We start from the raw sequence: 17,891 nt of genomic DNA, 5'->3' as shown, positions 1-17,891 counted from the left end.
AGAGACACACACAGAGGGAGAAGCAGGCTCCATGCAGGGAGCCCAAGTGGGATCACGCCTGGGCCAAAGGCAGGGTCTAAACTGTTGAGCTACCAGGCGTCCCCAGGATTGACTTTCTCAACAACTTTCCTGTATATCATACAGAAGTGTTAGCTAGTCATCATGTTGTACATTATATCCCTCTACTTATTTATCTATTTATGTTTATCTTCTTTTTTTCCTTTCCTTTCCTTTTTTTTTTTTTTTTTTTAGAGAGGGAAAGAGAGATTGAGAGAGAGAGAGAGAGAGAGAGAGTGGGGGAAAGGGGCAGGAGGAGAGGGAGAGAAAGAATCTTAAGCAGGCTTCATGTCCAGTGAGGAGCCCTATGTAAGGCTTGATCTCATAACTGTGAGATCATGACCTGAGGCAAAATCAAGATTCAGACGCTTAACCAACTGAGCCATCTGGGTGCCCCAGTACTTATTTATCTTATAATTGGAAGTTTGTACATTTTGAACACCTTTCTTCAATTTCTCCCCACCCCCTTCCACCTCTGGTAAATACAAGTCTGACTTCTTTCTATCAGTGTGATTTTTTTTTTTGTAAAGATTCTACACATAAGTAAGATCACACAGTACTTATCTTTGTCTTATTTCATTTAGCAGAATACCTCCAAGGTGAATCCAGTTGTCATGAATGTAGAAATTCCTCATTTTTTAAATGGCTAAATAATATTCTATGGTATATATATCACAACTTTTTCCCCATTCATCCATCAACAGACACTTAAGTTGTTTCCATGTCTTGGCTATTGTAAATAATGCTGCTGGAACATGGGGGTGAAAATAACTTTAACAGTTAGTGTTTTCATTTCCTTTGTATATATATTGTATATAATGGATTTTCTGGATTATATGGTAGTATTATTTTTAAGTTTTGAAGGTCCTCTCTACTATCTTCCATAGGGGCTATATTAATTTACAATCCCACCAACAGTGCATAAGGGTTCCTTTTTTCTTCACATGCATGCCAGCATTTATCTCCTGTCTTTCTGATAATGGCCTTTCCAACAGGTTCGTGAAATTATATCTCACTGTGGTATTAGTTTGCATTTCCCTAATGGCAAGTGATGGCAAGCATTTTTTTCATGTACTTGTTAGCCTTTTGTACATCTTTGGAGAAATTTATATTCAGGTTTTTGCCAAATTGTGTTATTTATATATTTTGGACATTAATCACTTATCACATACATGATTTGCAAATACTTCCCCCCATTCTATCGGCTTTTTTTTCACTTTGTTGACAGTTTCTTTTGCTTTACAGAAGCTTTTTAGTTTGATGTAGTCCTATTTGTTTATTTTTGATTATGTGACTTATGCATTAGGTGTCATACCCAAAAAATCATTCTCAAGACTCATGCCAAAGAGCTTTGTTCCTATGTTTTCTTCCAGGAGTTTTACAGTTTCAGGTCTTATTACAATGAAGTCTTTACTTCATTTTGAGTTAATTTTCATAAGCATTTAAGATATGGGTCTATTTTATTCTTTTTCTATGAGAATATCCAATTATCTCAGCACTCTTTATTGAAGAGACTGTTTATTCTCCATTGAATTTTCTTAGCTCCCTTGTCAAATATTAGTTGACCATATATTCTTGGGTTTATTTCTGGGCTCTTGATTCTGTTCCATTGGTCTATTTGTCTGTTTTTATCCCAGTACCATACTGTTTTGATGACCATAGATTTATAGTATAGTTTGATATCATGAAGTGTGATGTTTCCTGCTTTGTTCTTTCTCAGGATTTCTTTGGTTATTTGGGATCTTTTGTGGTTCCATAAAATTTTAGGAGAGTTTTTGTACTTGTGTAAAAAATGCCATTGGACTCTTGAGAGGGACTGCACTGAATCTTTAAATGGCTTTTGGTAGGGATCCCTGGGTGGCGCAGTGGTTTGGCGCCTGCCTTTGGCCCAGGGCGCGATCCTGGAGACCCGGGATCGAATCCCACATCGGGCTCCCGGTGCATGGAGCCTGCTTCTCCCTCTGCCTGTGTCTCTGCCTCTCTCTCGCTCTCTGTGACTATCATAAATAAAAAAAAAAAAAAAAAAAAAAAAAAAAAAAAAAATAAATAAATGGCTTTTGGTAGTATTGACATTTTAATCATATCAATCCTTCCAATCTATAAGTTAATATAATTTTCCATTTATTTGTGTCATCCTTAATTTTGTCAGTGTCTCACATTTTTCAGAGATCATTCACCTCCTTTGTTAAACTTATTCCTAAGCATTTTATTTTTGGTGTTATTATAAATAGGATAGATTTCTTTCTTTGTTTTTCAGAAAATTCGTTGTTAGTGTATGGAAACAGCACTGATTTTTAAATGTTAATTTTGTATCCTGTAACTTTAGTGAAGTTATTGATCTAATAGCTTTTTGGCTATGCCTTTAGGATTTTCTATATATAAAACCATGCCATCTCCAAATAAAGACAGTTTTACTTCCTTTCCAATTCTGAAACTTTTCTTTTCTTTTCTTTTCTTTTCTTTTCTTTTCTTTTCTTTTCTTTTCTTTTCTTTTCTTTTCTTTTCTTTTCTTTTCTTTCTTTTTTTTTTTGCCTGACTCATCTAGCTAGGACTTCTAGTACCATACTGAATAGGAATGGTGAGAGTAGCCACCCTGATCTTGTTTTTGATCTTAGAGAAAAAGCTTTCAATTTTTCACCATTGACTGTGATGTTAGCTGTGGGCTTGTTTTATATGACCTTTATTATGTTGAGATATGTTCCTTCAATGCCTAATTTGTTAAGGGTTTTTATTGTGAATGGACATTGATTTTTGTCAAATGCTTTTTCTGTATCTATTGAGATGATTTTATGATTCTTTTCTTTCATTCTTTAATGTGATGTATCACATTGATTTGCATTTGTTGAACCATCCTTAGATTCCTGGGATAGATCTCACTTGATCATGATGAATGATCCTTTTACTGTGCTGCTGAATTTATTTTGCTAGTATTTTATTGGGAGTTTTTTCATCTCTATTCATTAGTGATATTGGCCTGCAGGTTTTTCTTGTTTTGTTTTGTTTTTGTTTTTTGTTTTTCTAAGAGTGTCCTTTCTAACAGTGTCCTTTTCTGGTTTAGGTATTGAGATAATGCTGGCCTCATAAAATGGGTGTTCCCACCTCTTTGTTTTTTTATTATTTTATTTTATTTTATTTTATTTATTTTATTTTTTATTTTTATTTTTTTATTTTTTACTTTTTTTTTCCTCTTTGTTTTTTTTAAAGAGTTTGAGATGGATTGATGTTAATTCTTCTTTAAATGTTTGATGAAATTATTTCTGCAGCTGTCTGACTCTGGGCTTTTACTCATTGGGAAATTTTTTATTATTCATTCAATCTCCTTACTGGTAATTAATCTAGTCAGATTTTCTATATCTCACTGATTCATGCTAGATAAGTTGTATGTTTCTAAAAATTTTCCATTTTTTCCCCGGTTGTCCAGTTTATTGATGTATCATTGTTCATAGTAGCTTCTTACAGTCCTTTGAATTTGTGGTAATTCTAATGCTTGCTTTATATCTATAGTTTTGTTGATTTTGGTCCTTTATCTTTTTTTCTTGGTTAGTCTAGCTAAGGGCTTACCTTTTCAAGAATCAATTCTTAGTTTAATCTTTTCTATTATTTTTTATTCTCTATTTCATTTATTTCTGCTCTCTATTATTTGTTTTCTTCTGCTAACTTAGGGCTCCATTTGCTCTTCTCTTCCTAGTTCCTTAACGTATAGACTTAGGTTGTTTATTTTGATCTTTCTTGCTTCTTAATGTAGGCATTTATTACTATGTATTTTCCTCTTAGAACTGCTTTTGCTATATCCCACAAGTTCTGGCATATTGTGTTTCCATTTTTAGTTGTCTCAAAATTTATTTCTCATGTAATTTTTTTCTCTAATCCATTGATTGTTCAGGAGAGTGTTGCTGTTCAAGTGCCATTGTACTTAGAGCTGTTGAACTGCTAAGAAGTTTCCTGTATGCTTTGGTTAGGTTCCTAGGTTGGTCAGTCTGGATGCTATGTATGGTAATGAGTGGACTATGAACTATGTTCCCTGCCTGGGCACATTAGGAGAAGCAGCTGTAAAGCAAGCTCTTTGCTGTCTTAACTCAAGCCAACTATACCCCAAGTTCCCTGACCAAACAGAGCCACTAGCTTTGTTCTCCAAACTGTCAACATTGCCTTTCTGTCTTTTAGCTCAAGCACTGCTGGGCTGCACAGCTTCCAGGAATTGTTACCAATCCTACTGGTCAGATGGGGCCAAAAGACATTCTCTATGTTGGTTGGCCTATAAATCAACTCTTTGCCTGGGCAGGAGGAGAAGGTTTACTCTGGGCTACTCTCAGTTTTCTAAACAGGCTTTTGGGGTAGGAGGCCCTGGTAGTTATTCTCATCCTTGGCTATAAATTAATCCCTGTTTGGCCTAGCATGTGAAGGTTCCACACCCAGTTCTGGCTTTGCTCTGAGGCAATCAGCCCTGCCTAACTGCCTGGAGCACCACTGGGCCACACTACTTCCAGTAGTTTTTGCCAGTGCTTCTGGTCTGTTGGGGCTGTAAGGCACTCTCCACAAGGATGGGGCTGTGATTCTGCTCCCTGCCTGGGCAAACTGGACTGGAGGGCTGGTAAAACTACTTGTTTTAGGATCTGAATTAGATAGATCTGCATCCTACCAAGTTCCTTGGTCAGAATGCACCCTGACTTGGTTCTGCAGATGAGCAAAACTCCTGGTTGAAATGACTACTTGGGTACTATAGGTATGAACTCAGTCTGTCAAGATCCATGTGCTGGCTACTGTAAGCCCCTTCTCACTTCTCTGTCAGTTTGATTCCCAGTGGTCAAGCCCCATAAATTTCCCTGAAGTCCCCATGATGGGAAATCACAATAGTGACCCACCATGACCGGCAGTACTGGGGTCTGCTGAGTGTCCCTCTTGGTTTCTTTTTTTCCACTGTAGGAGCTGGAGACTCCCAGGAGACCTTTCTTTCTTTTTTTTTTTTTTTTTTTTAGATTTTTTAAAAATTTTTTTTATTTATTTATGACAGTCAGAGAGAGAGAGAGAGGCAGAGACACAGGCAGAGGGAGAAGCAGGCTCCATGCACTGGGAGCCCGACGTGGGATTGGATCCCGGGTCTCCAGGGTCACGCCCTGGGCCAAAGGCAGGCGCCAAACTGCTGCGCCACCCAGGGATCCCCCAGGAGACCTTTCTGAATGGTGCTGTGCTAGCCTGGATGAAGGGCAATGCAGTCAACATATATCTTTTTGCCTTCTGAAGCAGTCTGTCTAGGTCTCTGGTCTACAGGGAGTACTTTAGTCTCACCCTCATGTTCTAGGATTCTCTCAGTGGTGTCTTTGTTCCTGAAAAATTGTTAGTTGTTTTTCTGGTGAAAGGGAGTGAGGTCAGGATCATCTTGGTGGCATCTGACACTCCACTCTGGTTATTGTTTTAAGACACTATGTTTTGAGGGTGATTTGTTGTATAGCAAAAGCTAACTGATCCAGCATCTTTTTATCATTGTTAGGTTTAGGGAGAGAGAAATTCTAAAATGTGGGTAATTTGCTTAGCCAAGTTTGAAATACTTATTGTTTAAGGCTGTTAATCAGGAAACTTCTTAATATTAATTACAATATATACTTAGTCAAAATTACTTGCTAGTTACTAACACTTTGTAACTCAGCTTCCAATAAGATGAATCCAAGGACTTTATAGATTTAGAACATTATGCTAGCTACATCTGTTCTTTTGAATGGAAGTCCAGGCAATCAAAAAGATATTCTGACTTTTCTTTTTCTTTTCTTTTTTTTTTTTTAAACCCAGGATAGCTCTGCTTTCATAATCTTGTGCTTTCAATTTCACATGGACAAAAGAAATGATTAATTGAATTCACTTCTCTATTTTTTTCTATGCCTATCTTTACCCTTACCCTATTTTAAATTTTACTCAGAAAGGTATTAATCATCCACCAAAGGAATTTATAATGAATTCATTTTGGTATGTCAATATGGGAAATCTCAACACAAATCCTACAAAAGGGCTACAGAAAATAATGGCAAACAAATGCTCAGAAGCAAATAATTATTGAATGCAGCAGAATGTCACGTTTGTTTTCAGCCTCAAGGGCTCAAGATCCTTTTAATGGTCTCTGTTGGAAAAGATCTGAAAGCTTTCAAGTCACAAAGCCTGGAAGGTTGCTAATTTTGGCTTTTTTCCAAGCTGACCTATTCATCTGAAAGACGGTGGGACAATAGATACACTTATAGTTTTTGGTGCGGGTAGAAAAGGTTCAAAGTCTAGGTATCTCTAACACTGATAGTAAATTGCTCCAAACCTTCGAATTTTGCTAGACAGGGATGAATTTCAGGCTCATTTGCATTTTTCAGCACCCCCAATTCAAGTAAAAATTCATGCTCTTTCTAAATTGGAATTTGCACCAAATATTAACAATAGCAATTTGGTTTAGTAAAAAAACCCTAATGTGGAATCTGAAAATTAGGATTTGGACTTGGCTCCACAAACCATTAGTCTGGTGACTTTTGGAAAGTCTCTTAACTAAATTGAGCTTCAGTTTTTTAATTTGTAATATGAGAATGATAACATACTATTTTGCTCAAGGAATAATTGTGAATCAAATGAATCAGTATCTATGTAAGTACTTTGTAAATTTATAGTGCAGTGTACAATAAAACCATTAGTTTGCTTCTAGAATCTCTGGAGAATCCTTTGGTTTACAAGTCATAAATGACATGACATCTTTTTCTTTATATCCAGATAAACACTAAACCTTGAATTCTACCTTCTTGGTAGTGCTCAAATCTATCTGTATCTCTCCATTCCCATTGCTAGAGACTTAGTTTAGCTCTTCAGTTTCTCACCTAGATTGCCACCAATGCTCTTTTTGTCATTTCCTTGCTTCTTATCTTCCCTTTCTTCTCTTATTTCTCACACTAGCCAGTGAGCTTTTAAAAATGCAGTGTAATCCTGGGTGGCTCAGTTGGTTAAGCACCAATCCTTGGTTTCAGCTCAGGTCATGATCTCAGGTTTTAGGAGATTGAGTCCCATGTCAGTCTCTGTGCTGGGCATGGAGCCTGCTTAAGATTCTCTTTTTCCTTCTCCTACCCCTCCTCCCTACTCTGTTGCGCTCTCTCATTCTCTCTCTCAAAAAAAAAAAAAAGGCAAAAAAAAGCAATCACGTGACTTTTTAAAAATGGTTTTGTGGCTCCTTTAGTCTATCACATATAATTTAATAGTTAAGGGCCACCATAACTTGACCTTGCCCCAACTCTTCAGCCTCTTTTCTCACCTGGCACAGTGTTTTCTCCTCCATTGCAGTCTTGAACGTGCCACAGACTTTTTCTTTTGCTAGTGTTTTTGTCCTGCCAGGAGTAACTATCTCCTACCCTTCTTATCTAAGTAATTTGCCTCTCAAGTCTCTTCAGGTGCCACCTTTTCTAAGGATCCACTCTTGACCTCTCTTCATCACCAAATTCAGTTTGGATTGGTTACTTCACAAGTTCACTGTTGTGCTTTATGTCTCCATTATAGCAGTAAACCATATCATAATACAATTAGTTTGCCTGACCAGATTAGAAGGCAGATGCCATGCATTGCTCATCAGGTCATTAGCTATCACTTCCTATCCACTGCCAGTTTGGTCTGCTAATCTGCTACAGAAGTAGCATATCAGAATACAGCACTAATATTGCTAGATTTGGAGTCAGATACATATGAATTTGACTCTAATCTTTTCAGTCCTCTTTTTATTTATCTGTAGAATAGGGCTGAAAATAATACCTCTTTCATGGACTAAAGTGCTATGTACAGTAAATGCTCAAAAAATATTAAAATTACTATTATTTCAAATTTTAATTTGTAAGAGATAATAACCGGAATAATTAAATTATTATTAATTAAATCAATATTATTAATGAATAAATAATTATTCATTAATAATTATGATAACCACAAATAACCATTAATAATTATGATATAAACAATTATAGGTAATTATTTATTAATTAATAATTATGTAATTAATTATTAATTAAATTAAAATAATATTTTTTATTTTAATTTTTAGAGAAAATAAACCTGAATATTAAATTTATTTCTCTGAGTTAAGTGCATGGTCATTAAGGTATGGATTTTGAGACAACCATGTTGATACTTCAATGTACTAATTGATTACTTCTTTCTCCTGGATATTTAAGGTTTCCAGATAAATCATACTGTGGATAAGTTAGGCTTTATTAAGGAATTTCTGTTCAGATCCTATGACCATTAAATATCTTATTTCAAGTTTTTGATTCCAAAGCAAAATAAAGCAAAGCAAAAGAAAACAGACAGTATTAAGACAGGGGTTTAGAGATGAAGTTAGAATCTAAAAACCCAGATCACATTTCCTATGTAAACTCAATGTCAGGATATGTTCTTCCATCTAAGAACCGTAAGTAAAGGAATCAGGAGGCTAAACTTAATTCAAATTTAAGTAATTCTTGCTAATTCACCGTGAAACCCAATTGTTCTGGCTCCTTGTTGACTTGCTTTGGTGCTAATTCAGTTATTCGTTCATCCCACAATTATGAATTGAACATCTATGTGTCCAGCTCTGTGGTAGGCACAGGTTCATGGCTGTGTGAATAAAGGGGTTGCCTTATGATTTACCTTTGACTATGACTATGCTCTTCTTGTTTCTATGCCTCCCCTAGAGTTCAAGTTCCTACTGGTATGATTCATGCTTTTTGTTCATGAATTATGTTATAGACTATCAATTTATAATAAGTTATCTGTATCTTTCCCCCCTTCCTAAATAAGTAGTCTTTCCGACAAATGCCAACTTTCAGTAATGGGATAGTCTAGAAGTCTTGATTAGATTGTTGCCATGGGCATGGCTCTCTACTCTCCTCTTTGAATTTTCTTTGCAGCTGCACCTCATGCCAAGCAATTGATATTGTCCCAAGTCACCATCTTGTGGCCTAAGCCAGCATTGCTAACCAGCACTAGCTAACCTTTTAAATCCATTTCTTTAAGACAGCATTGTAAAGTAGAAATATAAAGGAAGCCACATATGTAATTTAAAATCATCTAGAAGCACATTAAAAAAGTAAAACCAGTAAACAGGTAAAATTAATTTTAATAATAAATTTTATTTAATCAAATATATAAACTATTACCATTTCAACATATAGTCAACATAAAAGCTATGAAATATTTTATAATAGTTTTAAAAATTCATCATGCATTTTATACTTATAGTATATCCAGATTTGGATCAACCACATTTTAAATGTTCAATAGTTCCATCTGGCTTATGACTACCATATAGAATGGTACAACTGTGTTGCCTCTGGCAAGCTTTCTAATGCCCCCATGCCTTTGTTTACACTGTTCACTCCCCTTAGAATATTTTTATTTTTTGTTTCCTCCTGCTCATTTCTTTTTTTTAAAGATTTATTTATTTATTCATAAGAGACAGAGATAGAGAAGCAGAAGACATAGAGGGAGAAGCAGGCTCCTCATAAGGAGCACGATGTAGGACTCGATCCGGGCCCCTGGGATCACACCCTGAGCTGAAGGCAGACGCTCAACTGCTGAGCCACCCATGTGACCCTTCCTGCTCATTTCTTTAGATTAAGTTCAAATATCACCTTCTCTAGAAAGTATACCTGTCCCAAGTGCTTATCCTCTTGTGCCTGTGTACCTGTGCATAGCCCATCATTGTCATCGTGTCATGTGTACCTGTGCATAGCCCATCATTGTCATCGTGTCATGTTCCTGACATAGCTGAGCTGCTTATCAGTTTCCACGTACTGTTGAAACTACTTGAGAACAAGAACAGTGTTTTGTTGTTGTTGTTGTTGTTTGCATAGCATAAGAACTTACAGAAATAGTGGCTACAAAGGATATGATCAAGAAATGTTTTGATAAATAGATACATATAGCAGATATAAATGTTTAGACAGCACTAAGGCCAATAGAGAGTGATAAATGGAGAGTTGAATAAGTGCACAAAGCACCTCATACGCCTTGCAGTTTATCCTGAAGCTGAAGAGGAGTCATGGTTTCTGTGTAGTGAATAAATATAAATACAAAACTATAATATAGTGTGATAGTTAAAAAGATAGACTATGGAGGCAAATGAGTTTGAATCCAAGGCGTTTTGCTAGTTCTGAGACCTCGGGCAAATTGCTTGGCCTCTCTGTGCATAAATTTCATCACATCAAGTTGTAGAGAATCTTATAGTGTGTCTCCATGACAGGCTAATTGTGAAGATGTAATGAGTTGTTACATGAAAATTTATTAGAATGATTTCTATGGTAGGCTTGATAAGTGGTAGATCTTACAATTAAATATTTTAAGTAGTGAAATAACACAGTGAGGTGTGCATTTCAAAAATACCATAATGTCATCTGAGAGTGAAGAGTGAGTCCAATAAGGAGATTACTCAAAGGTTTTTTTAGTATGATTTGGTGAAAGTCTAAACCAGGGCTCAGATAGTAGAAATGGTGAGCATAGACAGCTTGGGAGTGTATATAGGAGGTGAGAGGATTTGACAACTGAGTTGATGAGGGAGGCGAGATACAAAAGAGTCTATCATGACTCCCAAATTTCTGTCTGGGACACTAGGTGAATGATGGTACCTTTTAACAACCTAAGAAATACATAAAGAGCGGAGTTTTGGTGGGAATGAGATTGGGAGTGGCAGACTGAAGGGTGCACTGGAGTAATGGATTAAACATGGTAAATATGCTGAGTTTGGTGTGATTAAGGGATATTTCAGAGTAAATTTTTAATGGGAAAGAGGTATATGGTTTTAATGCTCGGGATAAATATCCAGGCACCGACTCTGCACTTTCTAAGGAAATGTTTAAGTATCTAGTTGGTGTTGATAAATGTGAACTTTGAGGACACAATGGACATCTTTTAAAAATAGTCAGTTAAGCCCTTTCTTGACCCGAGAGAGGACAAATTTAAATAAAATGTAAAGCAGTTTTATACATACACCATAAGCAAATCATATTGCTATAAACTATTTTTAAGAGTGTACAGATGCACACAAAGCACAACTCATCTTAAAATTAATTTTTAAAACAACAGTTTTCAGTTACTACTGAATAATAATTGAATATAATAAAGCAAATTTATTATATTTTACACAAAGACAAAAACCATAGGTTGTAATCCACTTCTCCTCACATGTGTAATAATGACTGCAGCCTGTACAGATACAAGAAATTAGAAGTAGAAGTTATCACCAAAAAGTATTCTCCTCTTGATTAATTTTTCCTATAACTAGAATACATTTTTATCATATAGTAGAGATACTTCATCTCTCCTTCAGGCTATCCATTGTTAAATATGAAATGTTCTCCTTTTTTTTTCTTTAAGATTCAGATTCAAGTCATTCAGTAAATTCAGGAAATATCCATGTAAACTAATGCCAGAGAAGTGGATCCCTGGACACTGGGGCTCTGTTAGAGCCATTTATAGGGGAAAATCCCCAGACCTAACTGAAGGGGTTCATTTAGCAGATGTGCATCTGGCAAGCACAGAGACAAGGAAGAAGAGAAAAGTAGCAATTGCAACAAAGGACAGATGTAGGGTGAGTTTGAGAGCTAGAGAAACCACTGGATAAAGATATTAAGTGGGGGAGCTTGGAGTAAGCCAGAGCAAGAAGTTTGAGATATATTTTGTTATTGTTTCCCAAATGTACTGCCCCTTTTTGTTTATGTCTGCTTAGCAGATACCAAGCCTAGCCTTGTGGTTTACTTTGGCCAAGAAAAGTGAACAACAGAATTAATGTATACTCCTTTCAAGTAGAAATTTTAAGAACCATTACAGAGTTTCTATCTTCTCCCTCTGCCAGGTGATCAAGCTATTCCAGGTAGGAGCTGTCAGTGATGTGCATGCAGTGTGAGTTGAGAAGTTAATCTTTGTTGTTAAAAGCCACAAAGATTTTGGGGTCATTTGTTATCGCAGCAGAACCTGACCAAAGTTGATTAATATAAAGCAAAAAGGAGCAAACAATGAAAGGCCAAAGGGCTAGTTTGAGATCGAGCACAAGAATGAGAGTTCAGGTTTCTGGGTTTCTTCGTTATCCCTGCCAGCCTGTGTGTGGACCCCTATAATTAAGTATCACAGCAAAATGGTATCATGGTTATAGGAATATGTACTAGACATCGAACAGTGGTTCTTCTGTACATTAAGGATGTGACCTTTGGCAGATTATGTCATACCCCTTTAAGTCTGTACTTTAGCTTCCTGTGTAATGGGGAAAACAAAACCAATCTCATAGTTTGTTGTAAGGATTACACAAGATATCTGATATCTGATTCACAGACATCTGATGCACAAAAAGCGCTGAGTAAATCCTGACTATAGTTATTTTGGTTTTACACAGTAATATGCTTAGAATTGAGAAGTACATGAAAGGTTATTCATTGCATATGACAGTTCATTCAATGAGAAAATACATTTTATGAAATTACTATAATAGATACTTGCTCAGGTTTACTCAAACAATTACATGGTGGTTGCATGGCTATTTCAATGATTCTTCTCAAATAGAAATAGACAACACAGGTTTCTAGGAGATACTGACATTAACTTGCATACATTAAAGCAGGACATTGTTCATTTAACTACTGCAGGACAGGGTTAGCAGTAGAGAATGGGAATTAACATCTGTAGAGTAGTAGAATAATTGCTTATGGTTAGCCAGTCTATTTTAAAGGATGGAGAAAGGTTTTTACAATAGGAAAACGTGAATTTCAGTAAATGTGTGGTAGGCAAAATAATACCCAGTGATCCTAACTTCCAGAAGCTGTGATATGTTAGGTTACATGGCAAAGGAAATTAAGGATGCAGGTGGAATTAAGTTTGCCAATCAATTGACTTTGAAATGAAGAGATTATCCTGGATATTCCTGGTGGGCTAAATCTAAACAAGAAAAGCTACATAAGGCAAAAAAGGGATTATGTCCTAGAGCTTTCAGATGGGATAGAGGTGCTGACACCTTGATTGTAGACTACTGAGACTTTTTTAAACAAAGGGAACTGAAAAAATTAGATATTCACATGAAAAATGAATGAAATTTGATCTTTTATTTAACTTGAAATGAATCATAGATCTAAATGTAAAACCTAACACTGTGAATCTTCCAGCAGAACACATAGAAGAAAATATTTGTGACCTTGAGTTAGGCAAAGATTTTTTCTTCTTATTCCTCCTCATCCTCTTCCTTCTCCTCCCCCTCCTCCTCCTCCTCCTCCTCCTCCTCCAGCTCCACCTCCTCCTTCTCCTCTGTCTCTTTCTTCTTCCCATGGCACTCCAAACTTATTGAACTACTGATGCTGAATTATACAAAATTGCACTGTTTTAATTAAGGCTTTTAGTTTACATTTGGCCACCTCAAAGTAGTTGTAACATTAGGTTGGTCAATTTAAATATTGTGGTTCCCTGTTGTCACACAATCTTTATACCCAGACATTAATGCATAATAAACAACAAGACATTGTTAAATAAACAGCAATAGTTACTGCAGCTTAGGCCTTGTGACCAATTACACATGATTAAAATTACTTCCCAAATTCAATATCCACAGTAATGGTCCAGTATTTAACATCTTAACCAAAATGTTACACATATGAAACAATCACTAAGAGGCAAAAATGCTAAACCTCTATATTTGGTATAAGTTAGGCAAAGATTTCTTAATATTCAGCACAAAAGAAATACAATTAATGAAAGAAAAAAATTAGACTTCATCACAGGTTAAAACTTCTTTTAAAGAATCTATTAAGAGAATGATTCACATTCTATGAGAAAAGATTTGCAAACTGTATGTCTGATGAAGGCCTTATACCCAGAATGTATTAAAAAAATCCTCAAAGTTTAATAATTGTTAAACAGGTCAATAAAGTTCATAAAATTTTTTGATCAGACATGTCATCAAAGAAAATTGGTTGATGATAAATAAGCACATGAAAATATGCTCATTAGAAAAATTCACATTAAAAACACAGTGTGATATTATTATTCACCTATTGGAATGGCTTAAGTTAGGTGACTGACCCTGCCAAGTGTTGACCAGGATACAGAGGAACTTGAACTCCCATATATTGTTGATGGGAATTTAAATGGTAAAACCACTTTGCAAAGTGATTTGTCAGTTTCCTAAAAAGTTAAACCTACTGTTACCATATGATCTATTCATTATATTCCTAGTTATTTACCTGAGAGAACAGAAAGCATAATTCAACACAGCTTGTACATGAATGCTCATAGCAGCTTTATGTGTAAGAGCAAATAGCTGGAAGAAAACCCAAATGTCCAGTGACAAGGGATTGAATAAACACATTGTGCTATGTCCATACAATGGAGTACTGCCCAGCAACAAAGAGAAGTGAAATATTGGTAAACATACACAATATGGGTGAATCTCCAAGTAATTATGCTGAGTGAAATAAGCCAGACAAAAAAGAGTACATAGTGTGTGATCCCATTTACAAAAGACTTTAGAAAATGCAAAATCTAATCCACAGTGACAAAATGCAGATCAGTGGTTGGAGATTAAGGAAAGGAAGAGACAGAGAGTGGAGAAGAAGAGGGGAGGATTTCAAAGAGGCAAGAATAAACTTATGGGAGTGACGGATGTGTTCACTATATTGATTATGGTTATGGTTGCCCTGGTGAATACATAGGTCATAACTTTTCAAACTATATTTTATTTTATGTCAATTATACCTCTGTAATAAAAAAAGACACTGCCCTTTATTATTTCTTGTGTTGTGGTAAAGGCTAAGACCATCTGGGAGTACAAAAAGAATTGAGTTTGGGTTGACCTTTTGACTTCACAACATGAATTCTCATTTAATTAAATTGTGAGACCAAGAGGGGTTAAAAAGAACTTTACAGAGATACATACACACATTACATGAGTTCAGTTCTACCTTTCTTTGCATTTCCATATAACCATTTTATGTGAGAACCTACCAGCATTTCACAGGAAGTTTTAATTTTGAGATCCACTATGTAAGAATTTTAAAGTAATTATCTAGTTTACCATGCTATTAATATTGTATGGACTTTTGGATATTTTAATTATCAATTTTCCATAATAGGGTTGGTGAATCTCTAGCTTACTAGGAATCATGCTGGTGTCATCTCTGTAAATCATTAGGTAATAGGGATCCCTGATCTTTATGTAAAGCAGCTTTCCAGTATATTTTGGCCAAGCCATTTGTAAACTAACATTACCAAAAAAGGAAGATATGCAAACACTCAAGTCATACATATTTAAATTATTATATTGCATATTTTTTCCTGCTTTTTTTTATTATTGTTCTTCACATGGTAAAGTCTCTGTTGAGTCTTATACTTAAATCTATTGGTTCTTTTACCAGCTCGATGACATATTTCATATCTGTATTTGCTGTCAAATTATGTAGCTGTTTTATTTTTAGTTTCTTAATTTTTAGGATAGTTTGTGACTCATGAAGCCCCCCAAGAAAATATTTTTTGTGACATCTTTTAAATTATGCTTCATTTCTAGTAGAACCCTTTCAAAGATTTCATGTTTCAAGTATGCTACAGTTCTTTGGTGAAAACTAATTCTTCCCATCAACATGTGTCTTAACACAAAAATAGCCTAAGTCTTGCATCTGAACCTTCTGTTCATAAGTGTGTGTCCTCTTTCTCTCTGCCCTTCCCTCCTCACTCTCTGCCTATTTGAAATTATAGCTCCACGTTGCACTAATTGTTTTTCTAAAAGGTGGTCTCGGTTCCTCTAAGTACTAATATTTCATTTTATTATTTGCCCCAGTCTTAAATTAGTGCTTTATTATAGCAAATTTTAAACTTTTTTTGGTCATCTATGGCCTCATAGCAAGTGACTACCTTGTAGAATATTTATAATTATATTATGAACTTGAACTCTTGGTAATTCATTTTCTAGTTTATGGGAGAGATAAATGAAATGATTATGATAATGAAATAAGATTAAGAGACATAATAAAATGCAAGATTCTGTCAATTGAACTTTCAACTTTAGCTCTCTCTCTTTCTTTTTTTTAATATATTTTTAAAAATTTATTTATTCATTCATGAGAGACACAGGGAGAGAGGCAGAGACACAGGCAGAGGGAGAAGCAGGCTCCATGCAGGGAGCCTGATGTGGGACTCGATTCCGGGTCCCCAGGGACCAGGCCCTGGTCTGAAGGTGGCGCTAAACTGCTGAGCCACCTGGGCTGCCCTCTTTTTCTTTCCTTTTTTTTTTTTTTTTTTTTTTGAGAAAAAGAAGGTGACACCTTATACTCAAAGAAAGTATTTTTGATGCCTTATCATTCCTTCTCATACCTAAAATATCAGATGGGGATTTGATTGCTATGAATGCTCAACTTTTTGGGGCAAGTAAAAGGAGAGGGCCATTGTACAAATGCTGACCTAATAGCTAACTTCACAAACATGGGCTTCATCTAAGGCCCTAGCTCACTAATAAAATATGACAACTTCAAAGTAAATCACTACAAGATATCCTGTAAGTTTATGTGAAAGCTCCATATAATTTTTTAATTAAAATTACAAAGCTTTCAAATACCCATCTATGACACATTGTTGCATGCAATTTGCTTTGTCCTTATGATGAGTAAGAAAATAAAAACAACTCTGAAATGTTCATAAAGATAGACCACCATTGACAGAGTAGTTTAAAAAAAAGGTATATGGTTTTGAGTCTGTAGTGGTGTGAAAATCCTGACCACTCTTAGGTGCCAAAAATGTTTCTGGGGAATAACACATCCAATTTTTTTCTTACAGCAATTTGTTTGGGAAAACTTTATGGGACTTAGTCTCTTTTTTTGACAAGTCCTTCAAAAAAACTGGGTGGGGATGAGGGTCAAGGTCCTGCGACGAACACTGCTGTAAGAATTTCTAACTTTCTGAACTGAAGATACTGCATCCTATCTAGGTATGAGGATAGAATAAATGGCCTAAAAAGCACAGGTTTGTTGTTTTTCAAAGTGAATGAGGAAGCAGAATTACAGATGATTCAGTTCAGGGAAGCCCTGAAGGGGCTCCAATTTGAAATATTCTCTTTGGTAATTACTGTGGAAATGAGTTCCTGAGAGCTCCAAGTGCAATTAAACAGCTCTAGAGATTGCAATGACAGGCCAAGCCAGTGGCAGGCCTCAGACAACTGGACTCAGCTCACCAGCTCCTATCTTGCAAGACATGCTTGCTCCCATTCCAGCCAGAGACCTATCTTGGGACTCTGTGAAACCATTCCCCAGGGTCCTGGAACCTCTTGCTTTCTTCTACAGGACCTGGGATTCACTTAGAATTCTTGTCCACAATTCCCTCATCTTCTTAAGAGAAGCCTTTGCCTGTTTAAGATCCTTTTTTTACCTTCTTCAATTCCAGATCCAAGGGAGCCACCATTTTGGTTCATTCTTCGCACCTGAGTGACAGGAGGCGGCTAGAAAGAGTGTCTCACTTAACACTTATTAAACAGCTATTTGGGATTACCATATAACCCCATATACCGTATAACATATGACACGTGTGTGTGGTGAGTGGCGCAAAGAGGGAAGAGGGTCTGAAATTAGTCAAAGTGAATGCAAATATAGACTGTGGACAAATTTTTGCCTCCACCTCCCTATTTTTCCTTTCTTCACTTATTTTTAATTAAGATGCTTATAGTGTCACAAATATTCTTACCTTGTTTTCTATATCTCAATGAGATAGACTAAGAAATATCAAATGAAAAGAAATTGATCAGTATAAGGTTTTTATATATGATGCAAGTTTGTTTTTATGTTCTCCTTATGTTCCAGATGAATGTTTCCTTGTGTCTCTTAGAGAGGAGGATATAG

Source organism: Vulpes lagopus, chromosome 6 (assembly GCF_018345385.1).
Source record: "Vulpes lagopus strain Blue_001 chromosome 6, ASM1834538v1, whole genome shotgun sequence".
Taxonomy (NCBI): domain Eukaryota; kingdom Metazoa; phylum Chordata; class Mammalia; order Carnivora; family Canidae; genus Vulpes; species Vulpes lagopus.
The sequence above is the reverse complement of the archived record's forward strand: the minus strand, read 5'-3'. Positions refer to the sequence as shown.